The sequence below is a fragment of the Ictidomys tridecemlineatus genome, chromosome 8 (genome assembly GCF_052094955.1).
Source record: "Ictidomys tridecemlineatus isolate mIctTri1 chromosome 8, mIctTri1.hap1, whole genome shotgun sequence".
In the NCBI taxonomy this organism is placed as follows: Eukaryota; Metazoa; Chordata; class Mammalia; order Rodentia; family Sciuridae; genus Ictidomys; species Ictidomys tridecemlineatus.
The window spans coordinates 65,950,851-65,971,894 of record NC_135484.1 but is presented as its reverse complement, the minus strand read 5'-3'; the positions used below and the strand labels follow the sequence as shown (position 1 = coordinate 65,971,894).

The 21,044-nt window shown below is 34.9% G+C and overlaps 1 pseudogene; it reads left to right on the top strand.

The window, feature by feature from the left end:
• Window positions 1-10,758: 10,758 nt before the first annotated feature.
• On the top strand, window positions 10,759-15,056 carry LOC101958814 (microfibrillar-associated protein 1 pseudogene; annotated as a pseudogene).
• The last annotated feature ends 5,988 nt before the right edge of the window (window positions 15,057-21,044 follow it).

Sequence of the window (21,044 nt, the reverse complement as noted above, 5' to 3'; positions counted from 1 at the left end):
GTGGCTCATGACCTCTCGGTTTTTTGTGCCCAGCCAGATTGCAGCAAAATCCATAGTTGTATAACACTGAACTTATTAGCTTACTACAGGTCTTTAATAAAGCTAGATTATTTGAGACATTTATCAATATTGGCTGATACACATTAATCAATATAAACTGCTTTTAAAATTTCATTTTCTAGACAATTAAAAATTGCTAAAAGTATGTGGGCTCCAAGTGTAAACTTTTTCTTAAAAGTAATTATGTGTGCAGCCAAGTGTGAGAAATACCAACTTAGGCATAATAGAGAATGAGAGTATAGGCTCAATTAAGTCTTTGATGGCTTTGAACCCTGTTACTTGCTTATGTTGTTCAGAGATACTATTGAGGTAATCTTCCATAACCAGCTCTTCAAAAGATAAGCAAAGATAGTCAAGTGGCAGGAGTATTAGTAGCAAACCACTCCTAAAGTTATCATTTTAAAATATATTTATGCAAGCAGCACAATGCATGAAAGTAACAAACACTGAATATTGCTAGCAAATTCTAAGTGAAAAATATCCTGTTCCTATTAACAGTCCTAAACCACCAGAGGAACCATTGTACTTTTTAAAAATTTATACTTGGTTTCATTACAATCTGTTTTCCAAGTTTTTAGCTTAGTAACAAAATGCCCAAGAACATACTCTGTGTACAGCTTTGGTAGAAGTATAAAACTCTACTCTGCGTTTGTCTATTATCACAAAATGACTTTGGAAAGCTAGATATGTTTTTATGTTCTCTAAGAAAAATGAACAATATAAACATGAAGAATTGCAACAATAAAAGCTAATGCTGGTGTTTTCAAACATATTGTCTTCCTGTTAAATACCTTTTTTTTCATACTTTGTTTTTTAAATCGAATTGAGCAAGGTATGATTTCAGAATTAAAAGTGCCCATTTTCAGTATAGTGCTCAAAGAGTTGTAACAATCATAAGCCTCACCACAAACAAAATATATAGCCCATCATCAGAAAAAAGGCCACACTGCCCCTGGAATCAGTGTCTCAGCCTCTTTTCCTGGAAAAGAGTAATCAGATTTCTGATTCTATAGTTTAGTATTCCATTTTCTAAAATTTCAAACAAATGGACTAATTATAGAAGGAACTTTTGGGATTTGAATTCTTTCATTCAGCATAATTTTGTCATTTTAATTTATTCATTTATGTATACATCAGCAGTTTGTCCTTTTTGTTACCACATAGATTTCTCACTATATAAACATGCCAAAATATATTCATATATTTATCTATTAACCTGCTGACGGACATTCATGTTGTTTCCAGTCGGAATCCTATTATGAATAAATCTGAAACAAATGACCTTGTACAGTTCTTGGTTGAACTTATATTTTCATTTCTCCTGTGCAGATAATTGATGGAAGTCTATTATTTTGCTAGGACGACTGCAACACACTACCACAAATTATATGGGTAAAACAGTAAAACCGTTGTTCTTAAAGCTACAGTTTCAAATCACCAGAGTTGGTTCTTTCTGAAGCCTGTGGGGGGAAATCTGTTCTATGCTCCTTCCCCAGGTTCTAGTACTTTGCCAGCAATCCTTAGCTTGTAGAAGCTTCATTTTGATGTCTCCCTTCAGCTTCAAAAAGTGTTCTTCCTGTATGTCTCTGTATCCATAGTTCTCATTTTCAGAGAGACTCCAGTCATGTTAGAGTAGAGGCCTATATAATTCTAGTATCACTTCATCTTCACTTACCTAAGGATGAGGACCACAACCAAGTTAAGATGGCGCCTGGCAGTATGCTAGGAGGAGTGGTTTCTGAGTAATGCCAGCGAGCCATTAAGATGGTAGAGATTCCTTAATGACTGACGGCTGTGTCTAGATTATGTCAATTAAGTTAAGCTGTGTGTAATCATTAAGATGATGAGGATTCCTTATTGGATGACTGCTGTATCTAGTTTATGATAATTAAGAACAAGCTGTGTGTTCAGTTATGTATATATACTTCTCTGTCCCGTAATAAATCAGCTCCCGCTTTATCAATCTTCACAAGTTCCTTGTCATCCCCCGGTTAGTTTGCCCAGCCAGACTGAAGCAACCTAATCACGTCTGCAACAACCATATATCCAAAAATGTCACATTCTGAGGTATGGGATTTAAGACTTCAACACATAAGTTTTGGAGGGGAATTATTTAACTCATAATGGTTATATATTAAGGATATGTTAAATGTTTAAGAAACTGGCAAATCATTCGTTTATGAGAATTTCAAGTGTTACTTGAAAGTACTTAGTATTTTCAGACTTTAATTTTAGCAATGTTTATGGGTGCTGTGAAAAGTCTTGGTAGTTTTAATGTCCTTGATAACTAGTAAACATGAACACTTTTTTCCCTATGTTTCAAAAACTTTTTTATAGCTTCTTTTTTTCTATTTAATATTTGTTTGCTTCTGGTTGTTGTAAGGGTTTTTTTTTTTTTTTTCCTTTCTTGGACAGATATCCTCTGAATGTATATGTGTAGAGAAAAAGAATATTCTCTCTGTCTAATTGGTCTTTTCATTTTCCTGAATTTGTATTTGGAAGAACAAAAATATTGTTGTTATTGTTTTTGTTGGTGCTGTTGTTGCTTTGTTTGGGAGGTTATCTTGATGAAATTTGAATGATCCAAGTTTTATGATAAGTAAGTGATTGTGTCATATGTAAGAATTGTCTAGCTTGAGTTCATGAATATTTTCTCCTATTTCCTTTTAGAGTTTTTATAGCTTAAGTTTTTATCTTTAGTTCTATGTGCTATTTTAAGTTAAAGGTTGTATATACTGGTAGGCAAAGAACTATCTTTATCTTCCTTGTATATGTTGTTCCTGAACTCTATTTGGAAAGAGAATTTTCTCCTTAATGAATTACCTCGATACCTTTGTTAATATTCAACTCATCATATAAAGTGGTTCTCTTCTAAATTATTCATTTCCTCTGATAAATGGGTTTACACTCAGATCTGAAAAACAGTTTTGATTGTTGAGCTTTAGAACAAATCTTGAGATGATAAGGTGTAACTGCTCCCTGAAAATTCTTTTTCACAATTTTTCTTATTATTTTAGGTTTTTGCAATTGCATATATTCTTTTTTTAAATCAATTTATCAGTTTCTAAAAGGAGATCCTGCTAAAATTTGATTGGAATTTAATTAACTGTGGGTTATTTGGGAGAAAATAAGCCTCTTGAAACCATTATAGTCTTTTGACTATAAAATATCTCTCCATTTTATTGCAACTTTAATTCTTGTCAGTATTAATTTATGCTTTTCAATGTACATGTCTTACACATACTTTGTTAAATATATTTTAGTATTTTCTGTATCTAGTGCTGCTTTTTTCAATTTTTTAATTGTTCTTTTTGGATACACATGGCAGTAAAATTTTGACATATGTACATGGAATATAACATTCTAATTTGGATCCCGTTCTTGTGGTTGAGCATAATGTGAGGTTTTATTAGTCATTTATTCCTATATTAAAATAGAAATTATATTTGATTTATTCTATTATCTTTCCTATTGCCATTCCCCATCTCTTCCCTTCATTCTTCTTTTTCTAATCTAATGAACTTCGATTCTTTCCTCCTCCCTTATTATGTGTTAGCATCACATATCAGAGATAACACTCAGCCTTTGGTTTTTTGGAATTGGCTTATTTCACTTAATATAATGTTATTCAGTTCCATCCGTTTACTGGCAATTGCCATAATTTCATTCTTCTTTATGACCTAGTAATATTCCATTGTGCATATATACCACATTTTCTTTATCCATTCATCTGTTGAAGGGCACCTAGGTTGGTTCCTGAGCTTAGTTCTTGTGAAATGAGCTACTATAAATATTGATGTGACTGTGTCACTGCAGTGTGCTGATATTAAGTTCAACCTATTTTTCTAAATGTTGACTATATGAAAAGCAATTGCATTGCTATTATCAGGAATTGCAAAAGGTTTGATATTCTACCCTATTTGCAAGCTAGAAAATTAGCCTGATGATTTTTTAGAGATTCTAGAAGAGACATTATTGTGGTGTAAACTGATAAATACAATCAATAAAAATATAAGTTATAGGTTATAGATTAGTAGAAAATATAGATTATAGATATAAGGTTTTGATAAGTGAGATAAGACGATTATAAAACAAGAACTGTCATAGACAGGTCTAAGACTCCATTTTGCTTCCTTTTATATATAAAAAAATACTGTTACAAGAGCTGTTTCTGAGAAACTGAAATGAAAGCTATTTTCAAATTTTTTTTAAAAATAGTCTTTCTGGACTTTGTACCCCATAAATTGTACCCTATCCAGGATTCAGCAGTGGTCATGGTGAGCTACATCGTGGGTTTGAATTCCCTTGTGGGTCTACATGACTTTGAAGTAGATTCTCGCTCTGCCAACCCCCGCCCAAATTCAGGATGTGACTGTCTAGCACCTACTTGAACCCAGGACTGTGGTCAACCGAACTGCAAAGCTAATGCTTTTTTAGCTTCCGTTTATCACTTGCTTGCCAACTGGAAAATTCCAGTCCTGCCTAGAGCCCACAGGTCCCACTTATTAATTTTTAATTTCTATGATTGGCTAGCTTACATGATGATAAGCAAGTCAGTGAGTTGTGATTTTTGTGCTTAAATTCTCTTTGAATGGACCTTGAGTCTCTGTGGTGGGTGACAGTCCCTAGCCAGGTAAACAAAGCCCTCTTTTGATTTGAAATTTGGACTTAGAGTGCTTTCTGGAGTGACTCCTCATAACAACATAGGACTCTTGGGTCAGGAAAAAAAAGTGTTTATTATAGCAACAAATGTATTAGACCATCATTATACTGGCCCTCAGATCTCCAGTTCTGGCTGTCCATCTTTCTTTCCAGATAAGATGTTACTTGTTGTTACCCTTCAGTGTAATGAAATCTATACTAGGGAGAGACTTCTTTAACTGCCAAAACTGCCTAAAATACATATGTATTTGAAAGGATAGTTTATATTAAATTAGAAATCAATGCTTCTTAAGATATACAGAAATATAAGATCCATAGAAAATTGTTTCCTAACAGTTATGACCATGCAAATATTTCCAATGTAAGACAAACATTTTGTTGAAATTTTATATCCTTACTCATGAGCCATTATTAGAACTACTATTCAATTCACTGATGTTGATTGACAACATTAATGGCTATTTGAAACTTCTCTTTTATTCTACCAATTTCTCAAAATCATGTGGTGTCTTGCTTTATAAATAGAAAATGACTTTTAGATAGTTTTTAAAAAAGAGTTCTTCTGAATGTTTTAGTTTGACGTCGTGTTTTCTTGGTGAGAGGAGGCATACATGCCTTTTTGTGGGATTCAAAATATGATAATAATGGACAGAAGGATATCTATGGCAAGATGGAGTCCCTGGATTTTTATAGCTCTGAAATTTTTCTGTAAAATCATACAATTGTTATTCATGCCAGATACCCAAAATTGGTCATAAATATGGAGTTTGTATCCACTGTTTTATTTCCACAGCCCTTATTAACCAAGGATCTCTGACTATAAACCTGTCAATATATCAAGGGTGTCACTAGTAAGAAATGTAATATTCAAGTAACTTCAATAGATACAATGGGAAATAATTAACTAATTTCTTTTATTTTTAAGAATGTTTGTGTTACACTCCATTATGATTTAGACAAAAGCTCATGTATGAAATAAAGCAAGAATGTTTAGAGGTAAAATGATTGGGTTATGAGAGCTTTAACTTAATTAGTGCATTAATCCCCTAATAGGGATTACTGGATCATTGGGTGTGTTCCTTAAGTGGAACATATTTTTTGAGCTGAGCTCTCTCTATATATATATAATTTCTGGTGCCATCCCTCAAGTGCTTTCTTCTGCCATACCTATCACCATGATATTCTGCCCCACCTCAAGCCCAGAGCAAAAGTGTTGGACACCTATGGACTGAGACCTCTGAAACCATAAACAACCTCTAAAATAGTTCTTGTCAGATATTTTGGTCACAGCAATGAAAATCTGACAAAACGCCCTCACCTTTTATTAATACTCTAAGTATTATTAGAATTGTCTATGGGAGGGAAGGGGAAGAGGGATAGCAGGGGATAGGAAAGGTAGCAGAATACAACAGTTACTAATATGCCATTATGTAAAAACATTGAGTGTGTAACCGATGTGATTCTGCAACTTGTATTTGGGGTAAAAATGGGAGTTTATAACCCATTTGAATCAAATGTATGAAAGATGATATGTCATGAGTTATAGAATGTTTTGAACAACTAATAAAAAAAGAATTGTCTGTTCTCTGTATTGCAACCTTATTAATTAATTGAATTGTTCTTTTTTTTGTTTATTATCTTTATATTTTTCCATCTTGTTCTGAGTTCTTGAATATTTTTCAGACCTAGTCTTTGAACTGTTTTTTATAATTCAACAATGTTTTTAATTCCTAAAAATTCCTTCATGTTCTCTTTTATAAAAAACATCATATTTCATTCTTGTTTTATATACGCAACTCCCTCTTGCCTCTATCTAAGCAGAGTGTTAAGTTAAAAAGAAAATTAAGAAGAAAAGGATATTTATCCCTGCTTTCCAAATATGAGGAGGGCTATTTTCAGATAAAACTTGCTATTATCCTTGTTCAAGCTGTAGAGGGGAAGAGTTTCGCTCCTCAGAGACTCATGGTATTTATAGAAAGCATGGATGGCTTCCTGAATCCCTTTGTGTCTGTTGAAGAACAGAAAAGAATGCCAGCAGTGGTGACTCAAAAGCCCAAAAGTTTCTTTGCTAGGCACAAAGTGACTTTGCTGCTTCTTGCTGTAGGGCAAATCGTTTAGGCTGGAAATCAGGATGTAGTCACTCATGATGTTCCTGCCAAAAATGCATAACCTGAATACAATCATGTGGAAACATCAGACAAACCCAAACTGAGAGACGTTTTATGAAATAAATGCTCTGTACTTTTCAAATATCAATGTCAAAAAAGACAAAGAAGGACTGAGGAAGTGTTCTGTACTAAAGAAACTGAAAACACTTGATGACTAAATGTGATATGTGATCCTGAACTAGGTTTTTTTTTTTTCCTTTTTCTTTTGGTGTAAAGACATTTATGGGACCCTTGATGAAATTTTCATAAGGTTATTACATTAAGAGTAATATCATAAAATAATTATATCATTTCTAACTGATTTTTATCATTTTATCATAGTACATAAGAAAGTACCCTTGAATTTACAAAATACATACTGAAGTATTTTGGTAAAGGAGTATAGTACAAGTGACACTATAAAGAATTTCAGAAAAGAATTGATATCCCCACCCTCCATGCCACATATAAAGGAAATGATAAAACAAATATGTTGAAATAATAACATTTGAGTAAACATGTGTGTGCTCGTGCGTGTATGATTAAAAAAAAGTGTACTTTTCTTTAAGTCTGAAATTATTTCAAAAAAACATCAAAAGGGATTCTAGTCAATGATAGGTGTCAGGAAAAAAACCCATATTGATTGTGAGAAACTGATGTGACTCCATTTTTTGAAAACAGCTTCTACCTCTAGGCCTGTCCAGAGGGAGGGGGCATGACCCTTGTCCTTGGAAAAACCCACAGAGCTTCCTAGGCACATAGCCACCCAGCTGAGTTGTTTGTCTGCAAATAATAGGAGAGATCTGCAGTGCCAGGTGTCCCTTACTCAGGCTAGGTGAGGACCCATAGCAACCACCTAACAACCACCAATCAGTATGAGTCAGGGAAAATACCTGGGATGCCAGATGACCCCCCAGTAGTCTTGGTGGTTGACAATATGTTAGGAAACCATGTAGTTTGTACACCCATCATGGATTAAAGCAATCAGTTCAAACAAATCCCCCTCTTGTACTAACCAATCACCCTTACCCATATTGTTCCCTCCAGTGAATGTGCTAATTAATGTTAAGAGTTGTTTGACTTTCCCACAATGTGAAATGATTTGCTGTGTGATGTTGTGACATATAGAGTGTCCCCCAAACCTATAAAATCTCACTGAACAAAGGACAGGGGCTCACTCCTCAGGACCATTGCATCAGAAAGGGTTGTGAGTCCAGGCTTGAGCTTGCAATAAAGACTCTTGTGTGATTGCATCAGATTTGGCTCCTGGAGGTCTATTGGGGTCCCACAAATCTGGCCTTACAACTCCAAGAGCCAATTCTTCAAGGACATCTCAGGACTTGATGGAGTGAGCCGAATAAGAACAGACCTCATGTTTGCCAGTCACCACTTCATGGGGAGTAGATATAAAGTGACCCAGTTGAGTGGACCAGCCACTTCAGAGGCCAAGAAAAGCTGAAAGAGCACCAGATTTCTCAAACTCATACCACAGCCTCTTTCCAATGTTCTACAAATGCTTCACACACTCTACCTTGGAGACTAGAAAGGTAACAAAGGGAAACTGGAGCAGATTTAATATCAACTTGAAGGTGATAGTTTTAAGCTAAAGAGGATAATAACATGACAAAACATGTCTTGTTTGCGTGGCAAACTTTCCTATTTATTTATTTAATTTTGTAGTTGCAGATGGACAGAATGCCTTTATTTTAGTTTTTATGCGGTGCTGAGAATTGAACCCAGTGCCTCACACATACTAGGCATGTGCTCTGCCATTGAGCTACAGGCCCAGCCTGCAAACTTTCCTCTTTTCCAGTAAGTAGGAAACATCTGAAGAACATTATCTCAAGTACAGAAAATGAAGAAGTCATACCTTCTCTGAATATAACAGCAAAGTTTAGAATGTGTTATTCTTTTTTTTTTTGTAAAGAGAAAAAGAGAGAAGAGAGAGACTTTTTTAATATTTATTTTTCAGTTTTTTCGGCAGACACAACATCTTTGTTTGTATGTGGTGCTGAGGATAGAACCCAGGCCGCACACATGCCAGGCAAGCGCGCTACCTCTTGAGCCACATCCCCAGCCCAGAATGTGTTATTCTTCTATGTCACTTTGATCTTTTAAAACATTTTCTGCTGTTCCCTGAATCAGTTTCACACAGGTCTTTGTCTTTATTTGGCTCATTTGGACTTTCCATTTCATGTTACTCATGTTCCTCACATGCTTGATAATTTGGGCCAATCATGCATATTTAAAAACTAATTTGTCATTTAGGTAAGAAAGTACAAAGTTTCAGTTATATAGAATAAATAAATCTAGAAATACTAACATATAACAATGAGGATTATAGTCACTAATGTATATTATTTACTGAAATTTGCTAAGAGAATTGATTTGGGGTACTTTTACTACACACAGACATGTATGCACACATGCGTGCATGCACACAAACAGGCAACTTTATGAAATGATGGATATATTAATTTATTGAACTGTAGTAATCATCTTGCTATGTTTATGTATACCAAGGTAAAAACATCAAAACAACATGTGGTATGCCTTAAAATGTATGCAACAAAATGACTTTAAATATTAAAAAAAATAAGTTCATATTTTTGTTCTATTGGAGACTTGATATGAATCTAGTTTGATACTGTGAAACTTTTGGGGGGATTGGATTGTAAGCTTTATAAATAGGAATTGAGAAAATTTTAGACACAGATGACTGATCAGATAACTGGTCATAAGAGTACACAGCTTTCTAATTGATAAAATGAGAAGAAATTTACTTTGAGAATCAACACAAAATCCTTAGCCTGCCCCGTAAGAACAATACAAATTCTTGAGAAAAGAGCACATACTTTGATTGTTTGAATTTTTTCCACAATGGTTACACCAGGCTGTTTTCTATTTTGTATACTGATATAAGGGAGAGAGTGACATTTAATTTACAAAGTCAATTTGGTTTTCAATTCTCACTTTTTATATCAATGTTTCATACATCCCGATAACAGTGAGTTAGGCATCCCTCCTTGTTTTCTTTTTCCTTTTCTGCAAGACACACACTGGACCAAGATATTTTTCACTACCCTTTTCTAATAGCACTCTTTTTTATTTGTCATGATTTTTACAGAAATACATAAAGTGCCCTTATATACTGACTACCTCTTTTTTTGTTAGTTCTATTTGTATTCTGCTACTATGATTTTGATGATGTTGAATCTTAATACAGAAATAGGCAAAATCTTTAAAATATATGCTCATGCTAATATTATTTCAATTTATAAAATATTTAAGTGATTTCAAATAAAAATCACATACTTCAGATTTCTTTCTAGGTGTCATTTGTAATTATCTTCCATACCACTTAATTCTGCTCTAATTAGGATCACCATATATAATTCTAATTCTGCCAGGAAAAGTCCCACTGCATCTGATGGTTCAGCTTGATTATGAAACGCACTTTCTTTCACTTTAGAATAGGCTTCCAGTGAGGATGATAAATTGTATATCACTTTACTTTAAGAAACTTGCAGTACTTTTCCCATCTCTTTAGTTTTCCCACAGATTTATGTAACTTTGTTGATATCACTCCCCCTGAATCAGATTAGTTATCAGAGACATCCTTAATTTCCTCACAGTCCTTCCATCTTCATGATTCTTCCTAATCAGATTTATGTGTCATGGCTTTTACTATGTATCAGGCAGTGTTTTAGGTGTTTGGAAAACAGAGATGAATAGAACTTTTTCTCTGGCTTGTTTGCAAAAGAACACACACATAATAATATTGGATCTGCTGTTTTATATAGTAGAAGGAAATGCATAATTCTTTTCAAAATACAAAGATAAAGAGCCTGACTCATTCTGTCTGATAAGGTAGCTGGACTCTTGAGTCATGCATCAGTTATTACCTGAATGTGCTTACGTTTCACCAGACAAGAAGGCAAAAGATAAGGTAAAGCATTAAAACAGCATCTTCATCAGGAATTACTATAAAGTTACATCAATCAAAGCAGTGTGGTGTTGCTGAAAGAACAAAGAGATCAGAGGAACAGAATAAAGAGCACAGAGAGACTCACTGACAAAGGAGCACAGACAATACAGTGCAACCCAGGTAGTATTTTCAATAAATAGCACTAGCACAACTGGAAACTAATGTGCTCAAAAAATGAATCTAGACCCAAACTTTATGCACTCCACAAAATTTAATTCAAATAGATCACAGAATTCAAGGTTAGAAGCAAACCATAGAACTGCTCAAAAATTTGAAAACAAAAAAATGGAAAAAATAGCTATGTAACATTGAGTTTGACTCCTTAGGTACACCACTAAAGGCACAATCTATTGACTAAATAGTTGGTAAAGTGTACTCAGTCAAAATTTAAAAATAAAAATGCTACTTTGCTAGAGAATGAACAGAATGAAGACAAGTCACAGAAAAGGATAAAATAGGGACCAAAGACTTTTCTAATCAATAATTCTCCTGTAAAATAAATAAAGAGCTCTTTAAACTCAACACGAAAATAAAACACCCCAAGTAATAGAAATGGATCACAATCTTAACAGATACTTTGCAAACAAAGGTATAGGGATGGTAAATAACCATATGAAAAGATGTTCCACATCATATGTCATTAGGGAAAATACATTAGGTTAGCCAAATGCAGAAGGCTGCATTTGAAAATTCTGGCCACAATAATTTCTGGTGAGAATATTGAACAACAAGAACTCTCATACATTGCTGTTGGGAATGGAATATGGTATAGTCAATTTGTCAGAATTTGGCAATTACTTCCAAAACTCTTACTCTTATTATCCAGTGATTTTGCTTCTTGACATTTACCCAGCTCATCTGGAAACTTATGTCCACACTAACACCTGGACATTGATGTTTAAAGTAATTTGATTTATAATTGCCAAAACTTGGAAGGAACCAAGTATATGCTATGGTATGAATGTTGATGTTTTCCCCTGAATTCTTATATTGAAACCTAATCAGAAAGGTATTATTTCAAGAGCACAGACCCTCATGGATAGAACTACTGAGTTTATAAAAGAACCCCCAGTGAACTGACATAACTTTTTGCCACATGTAAGGACACACAAAAAAAGTATTGTTCACATCAAAATACCTAACTTTAAATTATACTGCAAAACAAAACAACAACAATGACAACAACACACACACAAAAAAAACCCTACATTATACTGGCATAAAAAAGACACAGAGACTGATGGTACAGAATAGAAGACACAGAGACAAACCAACCAAATAGAGTCATGATCCTTGATAAAGGTGCCAAAAATGTACATTGGAAAAAAGCCAGTCTTTTAAATAAATGATACTGGGAAAACTGGTTATACATAAATAGAAAAATGAAAAAAAAACTTTATCTTTCACCCTATATGAAAATAACTAAAGATGAATCAAAGTCTTTGGAATGAGACAGAAACTATGCAACTCTTAGAATAAAATGTAAGGTCAACATTCCAGTTTTAGGCCCAGGCAATGACTTTCTCAATAGGATCTCTAAAGCTTCAGAAATAATGCCAAGAGCTAATAAATGGGATGACATCCAATTACAAACTTCTGCACTACAAAGGATCATCATACTATAGTGATAGATGGATAGCCATGTTTATAGCCGCACAATTCACAACAACCAAACTATGGAACCAACCTAGGTATTCATCAATGGATGAACTTATAAAGAAAATGTGGTGTATATACACAAAGGGGTTTTATTCCACCATAAAGAAAAATAAAATTTTGTCATTTTCAGAAAAATGGATGGAACTAGAGATAATTATGTTAAGTACAATAAGCCAAACTCAGAAGCCAAGTGTCACATGTTTTCTCATATGTGGAAGCTAGAAAGGAAAAAGAAAAGGGAGTCTCAAAAAAATCAATGGGAATTCAGTGAGAGGAAAGACGTCAGGGAAGAGGACAAAGAGAGAAGAAGGAATTGCTGGGGAGTGACATCGGCAAGTTATACTGTTATATTGTGTGCATGCACAAATTTGTAACAACACATTATAACATTATGCAGAACTAAAATTCACCAGCAAAGATGTGGGAAAAATAAAAAGAATAAGTTTTAAAAAAGGAAGTCCCATCCATGAAACGAAACTGGCAACCATCAGATATTGAATCAGCCAGTGTCTTGATGAATTAGGGCTTTCCCTCCTCCAAACTATGGAAAAAAATTTCTTTTGTTTCCATACCATCCAACTTATGTCATTTTGTCAGTGCAGCCTGAAAAGACCAAGAAAATGTCTTTCAGTAGGTGAATGGATAATAAATGTTGATACATTCAGACAATGGTATAGTATTCCCTGCTAACAAGAAAGGAGTTATCCATCCATGAAAACGTGTAAAGGAAACTTAATTGAGCATTACTTAGTGAAATAAGTCAATCTGGAAAGATTACATACTGTGTGATTCCAATTGTATGGCATTCTGAAAAAAGCAAAAGTATGGAAATAGATCAGTGGTTACAAGGAGTTTGAGAAGAGGACGGGAAAAACAAACAACACAGGATAGAGTACTGGTGAATACATGTCATTGAATATCTGTACAAGCTCATAGAATGTGCAATACCAAGAGTGAACATTTATTTAAATGTGAGCTTTGGGTAATGATGTCAATCATTGTAAATTCATCAGTTGTAACAAATGGATGTGTGATAGCAGCAGTATAAAGGAAATCTGTGTACCTTCCTCCTAATTTTACTGCAAACCTCAAACTGGTCTAAAAAAGTAGTCTTAAGCCAGGCATGGTGTCACATGCTTATTATTCCAATGACTCAGGAGGCTCAGGCAAGAGGATCACAAGTTTGAGGCTAGCCTTAGCAACTTAGCAAGACCCTGTCCCCAAATAAAAAATTAAGTATCAGTGAGCACAGGAGAGCAAAAACAAAAAGATGGATATCATAGAGGTGCAAAATGAAGGGTAATCTGAGGAGGAGACAGAATCAGTGTCTGAGTAGAGTACATGGACAGTGAACATGAGTTGGATGGAGCATGTTTTAGTCAGCTTTTTCACTACTGTGACTAAAGGACCTGACCAGAGCAACTGTGGAAGAGAAAAAGTTTGAGAGCTCAAGGTTTCAGAGGTCTTAATCCATAAAACGTTGGCTCTGTTTCTTGGGGCCAAGATGAGGCTGAACATCATAGAAGAGTGTGTGGCACAGTTCTCATCATGGTGATCAAGAAGCAGACAGAGATCTCTATTTGTCAGATTCAAATATATATATATCTATCTCCATATCCCCAGACCATGCCCTAATTCCCACCATCCCCAGCCACACTCTACCTCTCCAATTACTACTCAGTTAATCATTACTAAGGAATTAATTCACTGATTGGGTTAAGGCTGTCACAACCCAATCATTTCTCCTCTGAACTTTCTTGAATTGTCTTACACATGAGCTTTTGGGGGACACCACATCTAAATCATAACAGAGCCTCAACCTAAGCCAGTCTTCATTCAAAAGTAGGACTGAATGACAGTTCAAAAACATGAGGCTGAAGCATTGAAACAGGAAGAGATGGAGCAGGAAGCAAAATGCATGGCTGAAGGAAAGTGAATGTACACATTCTAGATTGTAAAAGAGGAGACCAAAAAAGACCTGGAGGAGAACAGCATTCCCTGGCTGCAGTGGATGCATTCAATACTGATGATGAAAAGGATGAGGAGAAATATGAGGCATGCAAAAGTTTGGGAATGAAAAAGAATCAAGAGGGAGAAAAGAGCGAGAAACACTTGAAAAAAAGACAGCAGAAATTGAACCCATGAAAAACTTGACTGAGGAAGAGAGGCAAGCTGAACTTTAGGCAAATGGCAAAGTCATTACTAATAAAGCTGTTAAGGGCAAATACAAGTTGTTACAAGTACTGTCACCTGGGTTCCTTTTTCATGGAAAAGGATGAGAGTGTATTCAAGAGAGATTTCAATGCATCTACCTTGGAGGATCTTTTCAACAAAAACATTCTTCCTAAAGTCACACAGGTTGAGAACTCTTGATGTCCTGGTCATAACAAATACACCCACCATATAGATCAAGACACCCTCTCCTTTGACTCAACATGGACCCAGGAGAGTGCCCAGAACACAAAGTTCTTTAAACCAAAGGCATCAGAGTATGTACTGTATTTGAGCAAGCATCTGCCAAGAAGCATAAAATTATGTAGGGTTTACTACTTATTCCAACTATGGAGCACAAAGGGTTGTGTCATCATCTGGTCCTTGACTTTCTCTTACCATTATTTGCATGGTTCTTATTTACACGCTACTGGACTTACTATTTTATCTGTTATTGTGTAGCCCATACCTTGAAGAGCTTTGAGAGGTTTGGACTTGTACCAAGAACCCCACAGAAATGCAGGATTAGTGGTTTCCCACTTAACAATGTTTTCAAGAAATCTTAGATATCTGTCTCTGCTGTGGCTTTCCATATTTACTTGGGATTATTCTAAGATTTTTTCCATCACTTAGCTGTGTCAGAAATGTGGTTGTGTAAGTGGAAAATGCATTTCTTCTTCCTTAGAGTTAGAAGTAGTATACCAGGAAATCAAAACCCATTGGAACATATTTTGCATTTTTGGTTGGAGTCAACTTTCTAAATGAAAATGCTTTTTCTTGTTTCATGTATACGTGTCAGAAAATAAAAGAATCATACACAAAATATTTCACATAGTACTGGATAATAAAATGTGTAAACTGACAAGAATCAACTACCTGTTAACTAAGGTAAAAGACAGCAGGGAATTTTCTAAAAATAGAATTTTAAAAAGATTGTAGCTCAATGGTAAGCATTCTTGGGTTATATCCCAGTACCCTGCCCCCCCCCAAAAAAAAAAGAAAAGAAAAAGAAAAAGTAGTCTTAAAAATAAGTTACATTAATTTAACTATATCATTTACATTACAGTAAATTAATTTACTTATATCATTTAATTTACAGTGCTCCCCATGTATCAAGCACTGCTTAAGGATCCAGAGGTGTCTTAGTGAAGAAAAACACCTATGAATTTCTGCTCTCATAGAACTGAAAAATAAATGAGTATAAATATTAGTAAGTAAAACATATTGCATATTAGCTAATAAGAAGTGTCAGGGAAAACATCAAATCATAGGCAGGTTAAGTGCACTATTTTGGTTGGAGAAAGCTTGTCATTGGCTGGAGTAGCAAGGAATGATTCCCTAAGAAGCAACATTTTGAATAAAGACTTAATTCAGGTGAGTGAGCCAGTCAGGCAGATATCATTGCTGTTACAAAGACTAGTAAATGCAAAGACTTGAAGATCTAGTGCAATCTATACATTTAAAGAAGAGAGATGCAGAACAACTAAGGGGATAAAGACATAGAGGTAACAAGGGTTCATATGATGTGGGGTCTTAAAATGACTTTCAAGTTTTTTCTGGGGAGGAGATGAGAATTTAAAGAAAAAAAATGATCTGAATTAGGACAGATAGGATGAATCTTGCATTGAAATTAGACAGGAGGGGAGACTAGTAAAGTAGTGGGTATAAGCCAGTGATGGGGGCAGGGTCACCAATTAGCAGTTTCTTTCCATAGTCTAAGAGTGAGAGGATGATGGTATGGTCCAGTGAAAAAATTACTGGGATATAGTTTTTAGTTTGAAAATACACCCAACGGGATTTGTTGATTTCATGTAGAATACTAAAGAAAGATGGGAGTCAGGGATAACTCCACAGTTTTGGGCTGAGCAATCAGAGCACAGAGCCCTCATTTACTGAGGCAGAAGAGGCCCAGGAAAATGCAGTTATTTGAAGGGAAGACATATGTCAAGAGCTCATCATTAAACAGGTTAAATTTGAGTCACCCATTTGATATTCACATGGGATGCAAAATAAGTGACTGTACAAAATCTGAAGTTTAGGAGAGACTATGCTAGAGAAAGTCACCAGTATGCCTATAGGTCTTCGTTGAGATCAGCAAGAGAGTGAACATCAATAGCAACAAGATGAATACCAAGGACAAATCCTACATACTGCTGAATTTGGAGATTGGAAAATGGAGAATAAGTGGTGGAAATATTCAGTTGGAGTAGTTTGAGAGCTAAGAGAAAAGCTAGGCATTGACTTTGGTGTTTTAGAAACTGTATTAGGGTTCTTAAAGAACCAGAACCAATAGTGTGTGTGTGTGTGTGTGTGTGTGTGTGTGTGTGTGTGTGTGTGTGTGTGTGTGTATACATGTATTATATGGAGAGAAGAGAGGAGAGTGAAAGAACAATTTATTTTGAGAAATTGGTTCACACACAACTAGAGGTTGGGAAATCTGCACTTTTTGGGGTAGACTATCAGGCTACAGACCCAGGGAAGACTTGCTGCTATAGGTCAAATATGATGGCAATCTGGAAGCAGAACTTTCTCTTCTTTATCAGAGCTCAATTTTTTTCCTCTTTAAGTTTTTAACTGATTAAATAAGGTCTACCAAGATTATGGAGGGTAGTCTGCCAAACTCAAAGTCTGCTGTACTAAATATTAGTCTCTTTTAACCGCTGAGTCACATCCCTAGACCTATTTTGTATTTTATTTAGAGACAGGGTCTCACTGAGTTACTTAGTGTTTTGCTTTTGCTGAGGCTGGCTTTGAACTCACAGTCTTCCTGCCTCAGCTTCCAGAGCCGCTAGGATTACAAGTCTGGGCCACCATCCCCAGATTATAGGCTTGTTTTTGATCAAATAGTTACTATCGCCTAGTGAAGTTAACACACAAATTAAACATCTATGGCCTAGTGAAGTTAACACACAAATTAACCATCTCTGAATGCAATAGAGTTTGAAAGATGACAGAGATCATTTTTTTTCAAGTGCTGCCATAGATAAAGTAATAAGAGCTAAGGATTTAAGCATAAATTGAACACTTGAATTAGCCAAACAATGCCACCAAGGATCACATGGATGGTGATGTCTAACTGAAGAAATTCAAAGAAGACCTGGAGGAAAAACATTGGATACAATAAGAACAAACTGTTCTTCCATGGACTTTTTCTTTTAAAAACAGATAAATAGGGCTGGGGCTGTAGTGCAGTGGTAGAGCACCTGCTTTGCACATGTGAGGTGCTGAGTTTGATTCTCAGCACAGCATAAAAATGAATAAATAAAGATATTGTGTCCATCAACAACTAAATAAACATTTTAAGAAAAATTTTTTTAAAAAGATTAATATTATGGAATCTTAAGTGAATAGAAAGATTAAGAAAGTTGTTTTTTAATAGGGAGAAATAACAAAATACTTACTGATGAGAATAACCTAGCCCCAGAGAAAGGAGAAATATATTTTGAGTAGTTGGAAAGGAAGAAATTCAGTATAGATAGGAAGGATTCAATATGAACAGAAATATGCACTGTTCATCAAAATAAGTGGTGAGTTGAAGATATGGGCACAGAAGCAAGTTGGTATCACAGTGTGGTAGTAGATGATGAAAGTTCTCAGGAAATGGAATGAGGCTAGCTCCATGTGTGAGCAGCCAATGCCATTGCATAGGGTCCACTCAGAAGGTCTTCCTAGTAATTTTAATTTTCTCCTGTTTATGTTACAAAATTATTAACAATTATATCTTTGAACTTTTGTAAAGCACAAAGAAAAGAGCATGTGTGTGAGCAAAGATGTACACCCACCACGTGGATTACTTTCCCATGCCAACCAACTCAGTCACATGCAGCCTTTAAGATGCCCTTGAACACAGAATTCAAGCAGACCCACAATGAGAAGTCACAACTCAAAATATGTACCAGGTAAATGATTTTATGACCACACCTGAGGCATCAACAGCTACAAGAAGCCACACTTTTTATAAGAGGTTGCTTCCAACTCAGAAAAGGACAGTAATGTTCTGAGAAACAATGATCAAGAAATTCTATTATATCTTTTTTTATGTTAATTCCCTGTCTTAGTTGACATTTTCCACTAAAAACCATGATATATACTAAAAAAGGAAATAAAAAGGCAACATATCTCCATTTCCTTTCAGTCCTTTCTTCTTCATTAGCATGCTGAAGGTAGAATTAAAGTAGAATGTGTGAACATTAAAAAGTGAAAAAGAAACAGTTGAATTTTGTACAGCATTTCCACCGTTGTAGTAGGAATAGCACACATGCATACATGAGATCCAAAATATGAATTATATGATTTTGGTAATTATTCATATGTGTTAAATGTTCTTGTATTTCCATTTCAAACTGGCATTCTACAACATAAAAATAAGAATCCATGTTAATAACTTACATATTTAATTTTTCTTTACTTAGAATAGATTAAGTCCTAAATTTTAAAAAATCATGCTATTTTGTAAGAGAAAGACTATGGAAGAAAAGATCTTTAAATTTTAATGCCTCTAAAGGCACTTTTTCCCTGATTTTAAACAAGAGGCACTGAATTTTTATTTTGTACCAGGTCCTCCAAATAATGGAGCCAACCCTGAAAGAGTAAGCTAACAATCCATTAGGAGATTAAATAAGGAAGGGGATTTGGAAATTTTAATATAGAAGAAACTGCAAAGCATGAATGGGAATAGCAAAATAAAATATTACTAGGCCACATTAAGAAACAATTTCAGGTTAATGATTATAATTATAAAGAGTGTCCAGTCAGCATGATCTGTGTACTTTCATCCAGACACATTTATTTGTGTGGTTGAAAACACAGTACAAAAAGATTGTGTGTGTGTGTGTGTGTGTGTGTGTGTATCAATGGGAGCAAAATAATTATAATAATTGAATATGGAATTTATGATGAGTAAAGAGAGAAGTGAATATTGGGCTAAGGAATATTAATAAGTCATAGATTCAAGTATGTCCTGAGTTTTGGAGGAGATCTGAAGTTGGAGTATTAGGAATGAACCAGAAGGAGAAGTGGAAGATAAGATGTTGAAATTATGGAGAGAGATTATGTAGTCACTGGTTACAAAAAGTACTAGAATATAATCATGAGAATAAGAGTATATGGTAGAATGAAGGAGCTGAAGTTGCTTAGAGACATGGATGTTGGCAGAATCTGTATGGATAGTGAAATGTAAGAGTTGTAATAGAAGTGATGTTGGAGAGACTGGTAGTGAACCCAGTGCCAGCATCATAGAGGCAGGAGTAGAGATCAGGGGGAATGGAGGGAATCTGCAAGGCAGCAGAAGTGGTGACAAACTAGTGTTGTTAGTGAAATTCAGATTAGAAAGAAGAAAGCAAAAAAATATCTGGATGCAATAAGGATGAAAGAGGAAACAAATTCACCTCCAAAATGTGTGATAGGAGGCATGTAGGTAAAAACATATCAAATTATCATAGGACCACAGATGGAGTGGAAATCTGGAGTTTGGATACAGCAAAATGCAGAAAAGACTATTTGCTGAAAATGGTGAAGACATAAATGTGAATTTTGGTATTTGCCATGGAACTACTGAAAGCAATCCAATAAAAATATTTCAGAAAATGAAGATGGAAGGGAGTTGAAGTCAGAGACCATAATGTACAGAATCTAAAGCAACCCAAGTCCTAAGAGATGAGACGAGAGATAATGTTGGAGAATTAGGCTCTTATAGTAACCACACACACACACACACACACACACACAGTGCATGATTGAATCATCCCAATTTAAATAGTATTAATAAAGGTGTGAGAATTAGAGAAGGGCAAGTGAGTATATGCAAATTTTTAAAGATTTGCTTTTGAAAGAAATGACAAGTCATTTGGTAAAATAAAAAAAAGGCATTAATTAAATGTGTAGGTTTGAAACAAGGTAGAGCCACATTTGAAGGAATGTTCATGTTAACCCACATATAAAGAGGAGTCTTCAGTGGACCCAGGGATAATACAAAGAGGATGTAGGAAGAAAGGATTGGTACTCAGTTATGCAATTTACTGACAGTGTGACCTTGAGAAAGATATTTGTGTACTTTCAAGTTTTATTTCCACATCTTAAAATATCAATAGTCTTTGAATCCACAATTTCAAATGAGATTACATAAAATAAAGTTATTATTTATTTTACATATATTTAGCATGGCAGAGATATTGTCAGATCTACTTTATGATGGTAGCTCTTGAGGAAGGTGACTACTTTAAATCTGGTAAGAAAAGAGGTGAGTCTGCTGTCAGAGCAAAAAGAAAAGCTAATGAGGCTGAAGATATTTAGGAGATTAAGTCCCATTAATTTAAGCT